Genomic DNA, 15,911 nt, shown 5'->3' on the forward strand with positions numbered 1-15,911 from the left:
AATTTATTTTTATTTTTCAGAACTATCAAAAATGTAAATAAAAAACAAAACAAAAAAACACATAAAGACTACATTTGAATAGAAACAAATGAAACAACTAAGTTTAAAAAATCTCAAAATTAAATATAGATAAATCCAGCTCATTTTATTTTTTAAAAGTCTTAAAAACGAAGACATAGTAGTGCCAAGAGAGCACTAGTGCTTAAGCGACTATGTACCCAGATGACTTTGTTATGCTTAAGAGAAGGTACTTCAAATGGAGAAGGTAATTCAAATGGGAAGCAAGGAAAATCAAGCATACTAAAGCCAAGAAAGCACACGTGTAATGCTATAGGTTCTCGAAATTGAACCCTTGGCCATTCATGTAATGGGCTTTGGGTCAGTTTGTTTCGACAATTTCTATAGACAATTTCTTTGTAGACCCCTATGGAGATAACCTCGACTGAAAATCTCAAAATACCTCTGCTTCGGAGATGCATCTCCGAAGTATTTTTTTTAAAGATTTTTTCAGAATTCAGAGAAGTATCTTCGAAAACACCAATTTTTTGGTGTTTTCGGATATGCATCTCCGAAAGCACTTATTTTCCAATTTAAACGTTGGATTTAAAGTGTCAGGTGTTTCTTCAGAAATGCATCTCCGAAAAAACCCTTCCGAAAATCTGGGATATTGGTTAATTCGGATATGCATATCCGAAATATTCCAATATTCTAAATTTGACGTATCAAATTTTATTAACACACAAATTAAAACACAAACTAAATAAAATAAAGATGATAAACCGTACATTCAACCAAAAACCAAAAATACATCGTAAAATAAAAGAAATTTCCATAACTTATAGCATGTCATCTCATTTCATCAAAGGACAAAATTTGAGTCCTTTGTATTTAATTATTTTTCACCACGATTATATGAAGACTGTTGTACCTTAATTTGTATCCTCTGATTAAAAATAGTTAAATAGTAATCGCTGTTATACCCTAATTTTGCCCTTACAACATTTAGCTATTTTTGAATCATTAATAAAGCGTTCATATGAATAAAAAATTAATAGTAATACTTTGTCACTTTGGTTACTTTACGGATAAACTAAAATTGTATAAAAAACCGACTTATAAAAAAATACATGAATGTTATTATAAAACATAAGAATTTGCTCCACAATATTTATGAAGAATTTAATTGCTATGCATTGTCAATATAAATTTTTTTACACGGTCAATACATCACAACCATTCAATTATATTACTTTAAAAAAAAATTTTAATAAATTAACAGTTGTTATTCAGTAACAGTGTAAAATTTCTTTATATCATCCGTCTATTCTAATTAAATTTATTTATGAATGTCATGCAAGATTACATTTTGAAAATAGAAAATTACATTTTAAAACTTTTAGTCGGTCTTCAACCAACTACTGATTTTTAGTTTGACAACTATCACAAGAAAAAATAATGGCGCAAAAAATAAACTAATAAAAACCATGACTTTTTAACAAGACTAAACTTACCACTTTGGATCCTCACGCAAGTACATTTTTATTGTTTACACCAAGATGTTAATTCCTCTTGTGGATTTTTTTTTCTTCCAAATCAGTGCAAATCCTTGTCGGAAAAAATATATTACAGAAAAAAAATAAAATAACCACACAAAAGATTAACGTAGAATTTTCAAATAACAACCAGAGAATAATATGAAATTTTTTATAACACATATACTACCCTCAACCACCTCAAAACTCCAATACTCTCACATTCTTCAAAGCAAATATTAACTACCTTTTACAACACTCTAAAACAAGAGTATTAGAGAAACTATAAAAAGTCAAATACATCTTGTAAAGAAAAACTTGAATCCTATATATAATCTTGAACTTCATCTTCCTTCACAAAACTAAGCGATGTGAGATTTCTTCAACATGTATATTTTTAACCAACCCCAACAAACTCCATCTTGATTAAAAACAATATATTTTTCATTGTCTTCACCGACAATCATACTCCATCATAAAGAGTATAGTCACTTTAAACTACAATACTCCAAGAATTTTTACATTGTCTTCACCTCAAATCATAGTTTTAAAAACTATCATACTCCACCTAAATAAGAGTATACTTCACTTAAAGCTAAATCACTTCAAGAATTTTTCACATACCGAAAACCAGGTTGAAACTTTATGGTGCAACTTCTATGTTGGTAGAAAGCTCTTCAACCATCTACATAATTCCACAACATACTTTGCATTAATGCCCATGTGTTAATCTGTTAGCAATAACTCGTTCTTTTCCATGACAGCGGAAATTTCATGAGGACACACTTATCAATTCTCAAAGAAGATCATCCTCTCTCACAGCGAGAGATACATTGCTAGCATTTGACTTAGAGCTCTTCTCTGATGCTGTCCCATTAGGACACTTATACTTTATATGTCCAATCTTTCCACATTTCCAACATCTCACACCCGTTTTATTGTTTTTCTTCACATGCGACCTTCCTCTAGCAACCAACACCGAGTTTGATGAAGTATTATCATAACCCTTAAATCTTCTTTTTTCAGAAATAATTTTATTAACAACTTCTGCAAAACTCAAAGTTTCCTTCCCGTATATCAAAATAGGTTTAATGTGCTCATAGGAAGATGGAAGAGGCCATATGAGTCTCAAAGCTTTATCTTCATCTTCAATCTTGACTCTGATAGTTTCTAATCTATAAACAATATCATTAATAACACTTAGATGATCACTTTTGTATGTTCATCTGTACGAAAGCTATGAAACTGCTCCTTCAACAACAACTGATTTGATATACCTTTTCCTTGATATAGCCCTTCAAGTTTCTCCCAAATATCTTTGGCTGACGATGTACCAAGAACATTCACAAATATTCTTAGTCAAAGACATATGGATTGTACTCGAAGCTCTCAAATCTAGTTTCTCCCACATCTCGTTATCCATGTTAGAAATGTTTTCTTTCAACTTCTTGTGTGTTCATAATTGTATCAAAACATATTTGACTTGAATTTTTCATAAGGAAAAATTTAGTCTTTCATCGAATTTCTCTAAGTCAATCTTCACTGCACTTGAGAAATTTGACATTGCAACAATATCTTTCCTACAACAAACAAATTTTTTCCAACTAACATAGAGTATAAAATTTCTTTTCTGATGTGAAAGATCATACAAAACTGCAACCACAAATCATACTAAAATTTATACTCCACCAAACCAGGCTCATATACCACTTGTTGGAGAATTCTTGGGAGTGCCAGAAGTGCCAATGGGCCAAACGTGCATGGTTACAAGAGACCTTGACGCCACATATCAACCCAAAACCTTAAGGAAGTGGGGTATTAGTCACCTCTCTTATAAATCCAACATTTCCTCTATTCCTAGTCGATGAGGGTATTTGACACTTTTCACTTCCCAACAATCTCCCCCACAAGTGTGGGTCACCCACATATCTAGCCTTGATCCACACTATGATCCACTTCTGCTCCCTCATCGTACCAACCTGATACCACTTGTTGAGAAAAATATAAGTCATAGAGAAAAAGATGAACAAAATAACAACACAAGAGATTAACGTAAAAATTCTAAAACCGAAAAAAATCATGACTGTTGTCAATTGACAACTAGTGATATAACACTGCGTAAAAATTGTTATAACACATAGACTACCTTCAACCACCACAATGCTCCAATACACATGCACTCTCCAAAACAAATTTTTAACTACCCCTAATAACACTAAAACAAGAGTTTAAGAGAAAATATAAAAGGTCAAATACAAGTTTAAAGTGTTTTTTTACCAATACATCTTGTAAAGAAAAACTTAGCTTGAATCCTATATATAGTTTTGGACTCTCTTTTTCTTCACAAAATTAAGCGACGTAAAACTTCTTCAACATTTATATTTTCAACTAACCCCAATAATTCTGATCAATATTCGATCCCCTCTGTTGATTATGAATATTGCATGAAGTAAAAATAAATGAATGATATTTCCCTTTAAATACATAATATCAATTTTTTGTCTACACATTAGAGGTCATTTGAAAACTCTAGTACTTGTACTAGTACACAGCTACCAATTAGTTGTAGTGCCAAATTTAGAATATGTTATAAACAAATTGGCATTTGCAATATCAAGTAATCATTTCAAACTTCACAAAGAATTTCCTGCCATCAATATCTTACCAGGCTATATGACCCCAGTGTCTAAAAAAATGAAAGCTGAAATTGGACCCTCCAAAAACAAAAGTTATAATAAATAAAGTCATAGGAACAAAGATCTAGTAAGGAGTTAGTAAACTTGTAATCATTATGTTAGTTGAATATTGCATTATAGCTACACTCCATGAAAACTATTATTTGCTGCATCAAATGATGATCATATGCTGAGTATTGATAAGTGTCAGCTTAGTCCCAAAAGGCACTACTAGATTCCTCTATCCCATTTACAAGTAATTGATGGAGCTGACATAATTCAACTTTTTTAAGCTGTTGGTGGTGGTGGGTTTGGATAGCAATTGGCTCTCAATTTGAACCATTACAACAACTATATATGACCGAAACTAGTAGTATATGCTTCTAGGAATCCTATGCTGAAATGGGTCCCAAAATGTTTCTAGTGGAGCACATGCACTACAAATTGGAACCATAGTGTCTTGAATAGGTAAATTAGGTTTAAACTTGAAGAAAGGTGGAACTTCAACATCAAAAGCAAGACAAAAACTTAAGACATGCACTACTAAAAAGGGAAAAAGTAAACTATATAAAAGTCAAGCATGTATCCTTCAGCAACTAATTAATTGGGAATATAAAGTCAACTAAAAAAGTTAGATATATGTTCTACGTACAGTGTTTAATGTTAAATGTTATTTTTCCTTTTCACGCATATAAGATTATTGTAAATAAATGTAAGAGAACAGTAACGAATTTATTGACCGTGTAACTTAACAATTGTCTTTGGTAAGAGTACAATAACATAATTATTTCGTAAATAGTACTATTAAATAAAATCATTATGCCATCAGACTGTATTACGACTATATATTTTCGGTCTTCAAATTGATTGCAAATATACATGTTGATATTCTTTACGGTACAGTATAATTGTCGGTGAAGACAATAAAAATTTACGTATTATTTTTAATCAAGGTGGAGATTGTTGGATTTAGTTATATATATATATATATATATATATATATATATATATATATATATATATATATATATATATATATATATATATATATATATATATATATTGAAGAAGTTTCACATCGCTTATTTTTGTGAAGGAAAAGAGAGTCCAAATCTATATTTATGATTCAAGTTTTTCTTTACAAGATGCACTAGTCAAAAGTACTTTAAACTTGTATTTGACTTTCTTTGTTCTCTTATGCTTTTGTATTAGAGTATTGTGAGATGTAGTTAAATATTTGTTTTGGAGGGTGTGGGTGTACTGGGAGCCTGTGTTAGTTGAAGGTATATTATGTGTTGTAACAATTTTCACATAGTGTTATTCTCTAGTTGTCATTTAATAATGATCGTAGTTTTTTCTCCGATTTTAGAGTTTCCACGTTATGTTTTTGTGTTCTTATTTTTTCTTTTATGTTTGTTATTTTCCCAACAGCGTGGAGGCTATTTGAAAGTTTTATAATGATGTTAACAAGTGTTTTGGATTAGCCAACTGCCCACAAGATCAGTACAATTCACATGGGTTCAATCTATTCAAGATGTGCAACGCGCTACTCTATGATAGTATGATGTATAGGTACAAGTATGATATTATGTGCGGGTATCAATACTGGTATGGACACATTAATAAAATATATGATTGGAGAATTAAATTGTTAAATTTACAACAAAACATTACTATAAAAGTTTAAAAAATCCAAAATAATACTAAGATATAATGAAAAAAAATTAAAATACATAAATATACCATTTTGATATTTGAGAAAACCACAAATTTCACTCAAAATCGAATAATGAGAAAAAAATAAAATGTACGTGTATCCGGTACGGATGCGTACCTGATATCGGTACTTCACAATTTTAGAAATACCCATGCTTTAAAACCATACTGCATGCGGACCTCGCTCATCTATCTATCATCGTACATGAGCATATCTCTCCCCTTCACGATGAGCCACATTATCACCATATAACAAGCACTCGCGCTCTACGTCGGACAAACTGAAGACAATTACACTGGTCTCTCATAAAACATTCACCTTAATCTCATACAAATTTATAAGCTCCTTTTAAATCTCATACTGACTTGAACATTAGAGTGCTAACCTTTTTTGTATGCACTCTCTATCATTCTCGCATCAGAAGTGCTTTCCACGATGATTTTCATCATCAGATCTGTCATCCTTGATTCCAATTAAGGATAGTGGCCCGGTCTAAGAGAATTGAAATTCGATTCTCTTGAATCTATTCAATCTCACAACCGTAACTACTTTTAATTATATCTTTGATGGTTGATTTAAGGTCTACTTGTGGTTAAGACGTTATCAACAAACATCTTTGATCATTAGTTCAGATCCTTCAAGATAGTGTTCGAACAAATATTTCTCTCGTCAATGAAGATCCTCCTCTATGATAAAATCCACAGACCTCAAAAATAAACCCTTTACTTCAAGTAAGTATCCACGAAAAGATTATTGCTGAAATAGCAATGCAAATTGAGGTCTTACAACCCACCTAAATTGGGGGAATCCTACTGAGCCTGCCCACCAATGTCATTTCACAACCATCGAGAGATTAACAATAATAAAAAGTCCTGATATCTTCGCCATGGCAATCCTTTTCCATCCATACGACTCTAATGGTTGAGATAGCAGCCACATGCCACTTGTTATCCATAATCCAAGGAGGCACACAAAGAGCTCTCTTGAACAAGCAGTGACTCAATGTTGACAAAAATCTTTCACGACTAGAATAGAGAAATCATCATCCCTAGGTCTTTCGAAAAACACCCAAAAGTTGGAGGCGTATGATGGACTTGAGGACCCTAATGAGTACGTCGAAACTGTTTTAGACTACCATCAAGTCAGGAGTGCAGTGAAGTGTAAACTTTTTGTTGTCACATTAAAGAAAGCCGTCATAACTTGGTTCATAGATTTGAGAAAAATCATATATCAACTATGAGGAGAATTTATTGGCTGAAGAAATTCAGGATATTAAAATACCTATGAAAACTAGGGACAACAAACATCGTGAAGAGAGAGATATAGGCAAGAACAAAGGGTTTCACTCTCATTTCTCAAGGTATACCCCTTTGAAAACACATCGTGAAAGAATCATATAAGAGTGTGCCAACACAAAGTTGGAAGAAATTAGGGTGTAGTACTCTGAAGCTGTCAAGGAGTCTTCAAGCGGTGACAAATCAAAACATTGCAGATTTCACAAGTTCCATGTGCACGAGAATGATTGGTGCATCTTCTTCAAGGATGCAGTTGAATAGTTGATCAATAAAGGGAACATTGGAAGGTATAAAAGAAAACTAGTGATAGGGGACAATAAGAGACACATAGACTCTCCATGAAAAGTTGTTTGTAAGAGTGAATCTCTGTGAAGAAAAAATTCTTGTGCTAGTGTGATACCCTGCCAAAAAATACAATTGAACCAATAGAAAGAATCAATATCTTTAAAAGAAGAGCATTCTATCACTCCAGCATACAAGATAAATTGTACAAAAGTTGTTTTTCCACCCACACTCCTCATCAAATATTTAAAGCATAAAGATGCCACATACACCTTCACCAAAGTCCAAAAGGGTATATTCAAACTACATTTGGGAGGATGGGCCATAACCAAGGAAGTCCTCAGATAAGGCTACTATTGGGCCACCATGTTCCAAAAGCACAAATAAATTAACATAACTCCTCCTACCGAGTTTAACATTATGAATGCTCCATGGTTTTTCTTCTATGGGGCATGGACATATTGGGAGGCCTTTCCACTGGCCCTATGGAAGTCACAATTCAATATAATGGTTGTGGAATACTTCACCAAGTTGATTGAGACTGAATCCTTGGAAAATATCACAACCTACAACATCTTAAAATTTTTCAAGATGAATGTTTTGGTCTAGTACGAAATTCCCCAGTCTCTACTCAAAAACAACAAAACTCAATTCACATAAAATAACTTAAGAAATATTTTCCTAAATTTGGCGGTCAAGCACCAGTTTACATAAGTGAAACACCCTTAAACCACTGGTAGGATAGACGCCGCCAACATAGTCCGATTGAGGGGGAATGAGAAGAAGGTTGGAATATATATGTCACATTTCTTGTGGGCCTTATAGACTAGAGATGTAACCCGCATTAGAGATACACCTTTCAAGCTTACATACGACACCAAGGTCGTGATCCCCGTTGAGGTTTGAGAACTTAGCTAGGGAACATGACATCCCCTCCACGATGAGGATAACTCAAATGCAATATGAGAAAAGTGTGACTTCTTATATAAAATAAGAATATCCTCCTCCTTCGCTAATGTAATCATCATCAAGCAAGCCCCTATAACAAAATAGAAAAAGAAGCTAAAGCTAGGGGAAATATTCCCCAACAATCTTGTCCTTCGTAGATCTGACATCAGGGAAAAGAATGTTGATGAGGGGAAAATGACACCCAATTGGGAAGGACCATACATAAACCTAACAAGCACGGGAAAAAAAGTCTACAATTCTCCACCGTGAGCAGGTCCCAAGGGCATGGAATATAGTCAAGCTCAAATACTATAACATCTTAGTTCCTTTTTTTTATTTCTCATGCCTAACCATTTACAATTAGGGATGGCAACGAGTCGGGTCGGGTGCGGGTTTCACACTACCCGCATCCACACCCGAAATCGCCACCCGAACCCAAACCCAAATGTTGTTCGGGTGACAAAATAACATCCACGCCCACACCTGTTGGATTCTGGTTTTTTCACCCAAACCCGAACCCGCAGCAAAATACATAAAATACATTTTTCCTACAATTTTCCACAATATATATTATAAAAAATCTTTTACCTTCCACGCTATCACTAAACCTCAAACATATAGATTATGTCATATTAAAGGATAGTGTAGAAAAAGCATAAGAAAAACTTAGGTATATATTGTAAAAAAACTCTACAAAGCAAAAAAAAAAAAAAGACATAAAACCTTAAACACTAGTGCACAATTAAATAATAATGGACAAAATCTGAAGAAATCAAGTGTTGAAGTGGGGAATCGAACAAGCAACTATAATCTGTAAGCTTTCTCTGAAGAAATCAAATTGAGGGAAGAGGACAACTTCTTTACCCATCACAAAAAGTTGGGTAACATACGTTCAACCAATCACAAAGTTTCATTTAATTTTAACGCATTTAATTAATTATAAAATAGTACAATTTTTTGTTGTTTCCTAAAAAATTTATATTGAAGGTAACTCTACCCAACTTTTTGAGTTGGGTAGATAAGAATTCACCTTGAGGTAAATGTTTTTAAGAGAAGACCTTTGAGTGAAGAAGAATTTGAAAAGTCTGAAGAAAGTACGAATTCCCGCTTTAAAGGCAATGAAACAACTACCATGATTTAATAGAAGTTCAAAGAAGCCATACAACAGTCCAAATTGCTTCTCGAAATAAAAATTACACTAGAGCATGCCTAGAAGCACCGTCTTTCTCCATTCGGGCATGGGACACTTGGAGGCCATCACAATAAGAATGTTTCCCATGCCAGTCACTCCCATTCAGTAAGGAGTCTCCGTTATACGAACGAGATCACCATGGTTCGGATTTTAAGTCGACCTCAAATACCCTTATGTCGATAATGGTTATGGGCGGGTTAATGGCCCACAAGACCACGCTAATCCACATTGGCCCAATCTCTTCAAAATGCTCAATGGGCTACTGCATAAATGAGCCTCTCTCACTTATTATCCCACAAAGCACAAGAGCATGCCTCTCATTCACTCTTAGTCATGAGACCATCGTCCAACGGTCAGCCGCGCTCCATGGCGGCCAATCCAAATACAATTACAAAGGATCTCTCATATATATAAGTGTAATGTTGAGTCACACTCATATATATGACTCATTACAACCTTGTAAAGTTTCACTTCAATCCGTCAAAATATTTTTCATATTAGTCTTCATCACCAAACCAATCATCTTCTATTCCAGTTCAAGATATTAAGTATCTTGAGCAATTGGTAAATAGAATCGTATTTAGTTCGTGAAAAAGGTTCTAAGTGATGTCTCCTCTTGTACTTTTTATATGAATGAGTTGTGTAACCATATTTCCTTAGAGCATCTCCAATGGTGGTATTTTCTTTTGAGTTCTCCACCTAGACATGCCACATCATAGTACCATTGCATTGCAATGCAACTATGAAAAAATTGTGGTACCCAATCAAATTAGTTTATTAGGTAAAGTTGTGGGCCCAATAATAACTTTTTAGAATTATACAATTAAAATAAAAATTATAAAAATTATTTTAAGATGATGTGGCTAGTGGGACCCATAAAGAACCCAAAAATGGGTTACACCATTGGAGATGCTCTTATGCTTGAATGGACAGAGTTCATGTCGGGAAGATCATAGTTGGATCTTTTCTTTCTTTTTGTATTTTATTGTTATATTCTCTTTGTAAGAGTACTTTTATGTACGTGTTCTGTTTGTATTTCGATATACTTCTAAGTTGAGGAATGATACTCTTACACAAAAAGTGACACTTACACCGTATTTCCATACGGTTTGATTTTTTTATTATATTTTATAATTATTTTTTAACCATTTTTAATACAAATGAGTAGATGACTAGTGTGTATTTAAGCTGGTGTAAATATTAGGTGTAGAATTCTAGTGTATGAATAGCAATCCTCTTCTAAGTTCTAAGCACTTTTAGTTTTTTTCGTCTTAGAGTTTCCTCTTTTTATTATATTATATATATTATATATATTTTCCATTAAAAATATTTTAAAAAAATCAATAAATATACACTGACAGTATTCAAGAGAAGAAAAAAAAAAATACAGAATAAACTATTGGAGACAAATTTAACATTTTTTCTTCTTTATATATTTCTCTAGTTATTTCTTTTTTTTTTTGCTAGTAATAATTCTACAAAACACATTTAATATTTTTTTGGTTTGTGCTTTTAGGATCAAAATAACTATATACTACATGCGGTCGAGTTCTAGTTTAACATTTGATTTAACACTAAAAAAATCAAAGAAAATATTCATCAAAAGCTACATGTCAAATTATTCAAAAATATATATTGATTTCCACTCCAAATCTCTAACTTTTTTTTTTGGTAGAAACATTTTTTTTTGCCTAGAAGATCTTCAGTACAAGAAAAAAAAAAAAACAAATTACCTTCTAGGCAAATCCATGATTTCATAGTATCAAACAAATAAGCAAATTCTTGAGCATGGTGTTTCGGTTTAGTAGAAATTACCTACAAAAAAATTCAGACGAAAACATATAATCAGATTCAGATATATATCCAAAATCCAAACTCTATATAATATATAAAAATTCAATTAGCAAAAACTAAAGAGCACCTGGATGATGGATGATATAGAAGAAGAAATGGAAGAGATGAAGTTGATGGAGAGCCCTTAAGAAGGTTTGTCGGAGACAGATTCGCAGAGCCCGTTTGGCTTACTGGCCACCTCCAAGAGTGATTGTGATTAAGTTAAGTTGTAATTATTAATGGAGGTGGACAGAATGCCAAAATTGCTATGGAATAAGTCATCTGACAAACCCTAGAGGCTTATTCTTTGTGATGAATGATAATAAACAAAGAAACGAGGAAGTTACACGTTTTTATATATAGTGGCTAGATAGCTTTTTTGTAGAAAGTCAGAAAGAAAGGTGCATAAGCGTGCAATGTGCATGGACTTATATGTATGTATATATGTTTCACTGTTTTCAAAGTGTACGTAGTATTCATTTGTATACATACATAGGAATATAAAGTTTTAAACTACCGTAAAATATTTGAAACATTTTTCTAAAAATTAGGTATTAGAGTTTGGAAAATATGTGCTTTTACATTTTTAACAGGAATGTGTTTCACTTTGTAATAAAGACTGGTGTCCTTGCTGTGTTTGCAATTGATTACATTTTTTTTGGCTATCTTTGAATAAATTGGTTTGAATTTTGTAATGTGATTTTGTTGTGATGAGAATTTATTTGAAAATTTTGACTTGTTGCAAAAGGAGGATACAGAATGGGCTGGGCGGCTGCCATGTTTCCCACTCAGATTGTCAACTAACTATTTATCACTTCTACCTTTCACATTTATACTGTAATGATATTTTTTTTTTTTAACTTAAAGAAAACTATGTGTATTTTAAAATGGCTTGTTTTGTTGATGTTTGGAACTTGAAATGTCAAATAATCATTTTCTACATAATCATCAAAAGCTTTTGTGGAGTGTAAAACATCTTGATTCTTTATAATCATAGATATTATTTTCAATAGTACGTTTAAAAGGGTGAAACCCGAATAATATCATGGAATATAATTAACTCATATTGTTCTTGCAAATAAACATAATTTGGTTAATTCCCTTAAAGTTAGTCAGGAGAGATCACAAAAGTGTAAGGAATTTAGAATATGAAGTGTTATTGGATGACTGAATGACCACCATTGTTAGCGGTACAAGGTTTTCACGTATGGTGGTTCAAGGTTGCTTTTTATGTTATTCATAGACGACCCTTTTTATAGCTATTACATCCAGAATCAGAGAGACGCAATTTAATCATACTTAATGACAATCGATCAAATAACGGTTTTGACTGCCATTTTAATGAATAGAGATTGTAACGCTCATCAACATAATGAAAGAATATCATAATGAATAAAAAGACCCTTTGGATCCTGTAACAGTTAGATTTTGAGATGTGAAGTCCATCTCGGCTATTCGACCCATTCCGACTATTTTACCCATCCCAGTCTAAGAGCAAAATCTAGGATGTACATAAGCCCTGTAAGCACAATACCTGTTAGGGTGAAGTGTTTTGAGTTTATACCGGATCACACAAACGCGTGACGAACGTACTTGTGACGTTAGGTTTATGCATTTTATATTGTTTGAAGAAACTCCCTGTAAATTCATGGTCTTGGCAACTGAGCCCTTTTACGAGGGACTTACCCTGTCATATATTTGGAAGATTTACAACTTTAAAGAAGTCGGAAAAAGCCATAATTTCGATGGAGAAGCCGAAGAAACCTGGTGGGTTCGCAATGTAGAAAAATCAGAGAGCCCATGTGGGACCTTAACCTCTTGAAGTCATGGAACCCGATAGGTTCTAGACATAGAGAAGTCGAAGAGCCTCGACGGACTCGACTCGTTGATCTCGTAGAATCCAGTAGGTTCCACACATAGAGAAGTGGAAGAGCCCTGGTCGGATCTCGACCCGTTGCCGTCATAGAACCTAGTAGGTTCTAGACATAGAGAAGTCGAAGAGCCCCAGTGGGATCCCGACCTGTTGAAGTCATAAAAAAGCGGTAGGTTCTAGACATAGAGAAATCGAAGAGCCCTAATGGGATCTTGATCCGTTGATGTCGTAAAACCTGGTAGGTTTTAGACATAGAGAAGTCAGAGAGCCTCAATGAGATCTCAACCTATTGAAGTCATAGAAAACCGGCTGGTTATAGATATAGAGATGTTGGAGAGCCCAAGTGGGATCTCGATCTATTGAAGTATTAGAAAACTGGTAGGTTCTAAATATAGAGAAGTCAAAGAGCCCCAATGGGATCTCGACCTGTTAATATCGTAGAACCCATTAGGTTTAAGATATAGAGAAGTCGGAGAGCCCCTATCGAATCTCGACCCATTGATTTCATAGAACCCATTAGATTTTAGACATAGAGAAGTCGGAGATCCCCAACTGGATCTCGACCCGTTTGTCATCGTAGAACCAAAAAGGTTCTAGACATATAGAAGTCGGAGAGACCTAGTAGAATCTCGACCCATTTGTTGTTGTAGAACCCAATAGGTTCTAGACATAGAGAAATCGGAGAGCCCCAGAAGGATCTCGACCCATTCACGTCGTAGAACCCAGTAGGTTCTCGACATAAGAAGTCGTAGAGCCCTAGTGAAATCTCGACCTGTTGAAGTTCTGTTTTAATTACGCGAATACTTGGCCTATTTTTATAATCATCTAGTTATATTATTTGGGGAATAGTTTAGAGATAGCCTTAGTGAGCTTCACATTGATAAGTAACTAAATAGTTCCACTTAAGGCGTAAGTAGGCCGGCAAGCTCCTAGTGGATCTTGGTGTGGCCAGAGGTATATTAACTTTGATGCTTAAGGTCAGAGGTATATTAAGTTGACCGGGTCAGAGATATATTAACATAACCGATATTTCATAGGTATATTAACATAGCTGCTTATGGTCAGAGATATATTAACATAACCGATATTTCATAGGTATATTAACATAGCTGCTTATGGTCAGAGGTATATTAACTTGTCAGAGTTAGAGGTTTATTAACATAACCGAGATTGCAAAGCTATATTAACATAGCTTCTTAAGATCATAGGTATATTAACTTGATCGGGTTAGAGGTATATTAACATAATCGAGATGTCAGAGATATATTATTATAACTGCTTAAGGTCAAAGGTATATTAAGTTGACTAGGTCAGAGGTATATTAACATATCCAAGATGCCATAGGTATATTAACATAGCTGCTTAAGGTTAGAGGTATATTAACTTGATCGTGTCACAAGTTTATTAACATAATCAAAGTTCTAGAGGTATATTAACATAGCTGCTTAAGGTCAGAGGTATATTAACTTGACCAGATCATAGGTATATTAACATAACCGAGATGCCAGAGGTATATTAACGTAGCTGCGTAAGGTCAGAGGTATATTAACTTGACCGGGTCAGAGGCATATTAACTTGACCTAATTCCAGAGGATCTCGGTAAACCTTGGTGTGATGTCGCTTTATATGTTGAGGAGAACTCATAGCGCCCCATGTGAAAATCTTGGGTTTTTTCATATGCAACATGGTTTTTCATCACAAATTTGAATCAAGCTATAAAGTTCCAAAAAAATCAAAAAGTATTTGGCTTTCATAGAGAGCCCGCCAAGGATGATGTGTTACCCTGCGTGGAGGTTAGTAGCTTAGACGTTGGAGACGGTGTTTTTTAGCTGTTGGTAGGACCTATGGACCTGTATAATTTTGAGATAGTTCTTGCACAGTTCGACTGTAGCTTGGATCCTCCCACTTCGGTTGTAGCTTTCTTTTCTTGCATATCTGTGTACAAGTTTGAAAAATAAGGGGCTCCTCCTGCCCATGCAGAGGAAATGAGCGATGCTTATTATTCACGATGAATTTCAAAGAGTTACAAAATGGTCGAGACATCAACTCGCCTTCAATAAATTAAAACATAAATTTGTATTGTCCAGCCTATTGGTTTTGTCGGTGGTATCGCTTGAAAAATGCATGTTTCCAAAACTAATTGTGTCCACTCGGTTCTTGACTGTAGGTGACTTGTTAACCCTTTGCATGACAGCTCAGTTATTTTCTCCTTCATTACAATTCTGCACTATGATCAACTTAACTTCCTTGTTAATAAAATATCATTTTTATGGCTGCAAGATGTGCCAATCACGTTTACAACGCTGAGAAAAACTTGCATGGATACGAACATAAATCATTAGTGTTAGGAACAACCAATAAGAAAAGGAAAATTTTTAAATTTATTTAAAATTTAACTTCTTTTTTAATTGGACGGGTGGTTGTGATTGAGTAGAAGAGAGAAAAAAAACATTTTTGTTTTTAATTAATAAAAATTTGTGATTAGTTGTTTGTAAAGTCACTTGTTATGTTTGTGTTCATGTAAGTATTTTTCTACAACGCTTACAACATATATTGCCTTTCTA

The 15,911-nt window shown here is 33.8% G+C and overlaps 1 long non-coding RNA gene across 1 annotated transcript; it reads right to left on the reverse strand.

Annotated features, from left to right (window-relative positions):
* Positions 1–1,910: 1,910 nt before the first annotated feature.
* On the reverse strand, positions 1,911–11,778 carry LOC131603289 (uncharacterized). Its single transcript, XR_009284283.1, has 3 exons — positions 11,563–11,778; positions 11,375–11,456; positions 1,911–3,511 (listed from the first exon to the last, which is right to left on the reverse strand). It is a non-coding gene; the product is annotated as an uncharacterized LOC131603289 (long non-coding RNA).
* Between the last annotated feature and the right edge of the window lie 4,133 nt (positions 11,779–15,911).

Source organism: Vicia villosa, linkage group LG5 (genome assembly GCF_029867415.1).
Source record: "Vicia villosa cultivar HV-30 ecotype Madison, WI linkage group LG5, Vvil1.0, whole genome shotgun sequence".
Taxonomy (NCBI): domain Eukaryota; kingdom Viridiplantae; phylum Streptophyta; class Magnoliopsida; order Fabales; family Fabaceae; genus Vicia; species Vicia villosa.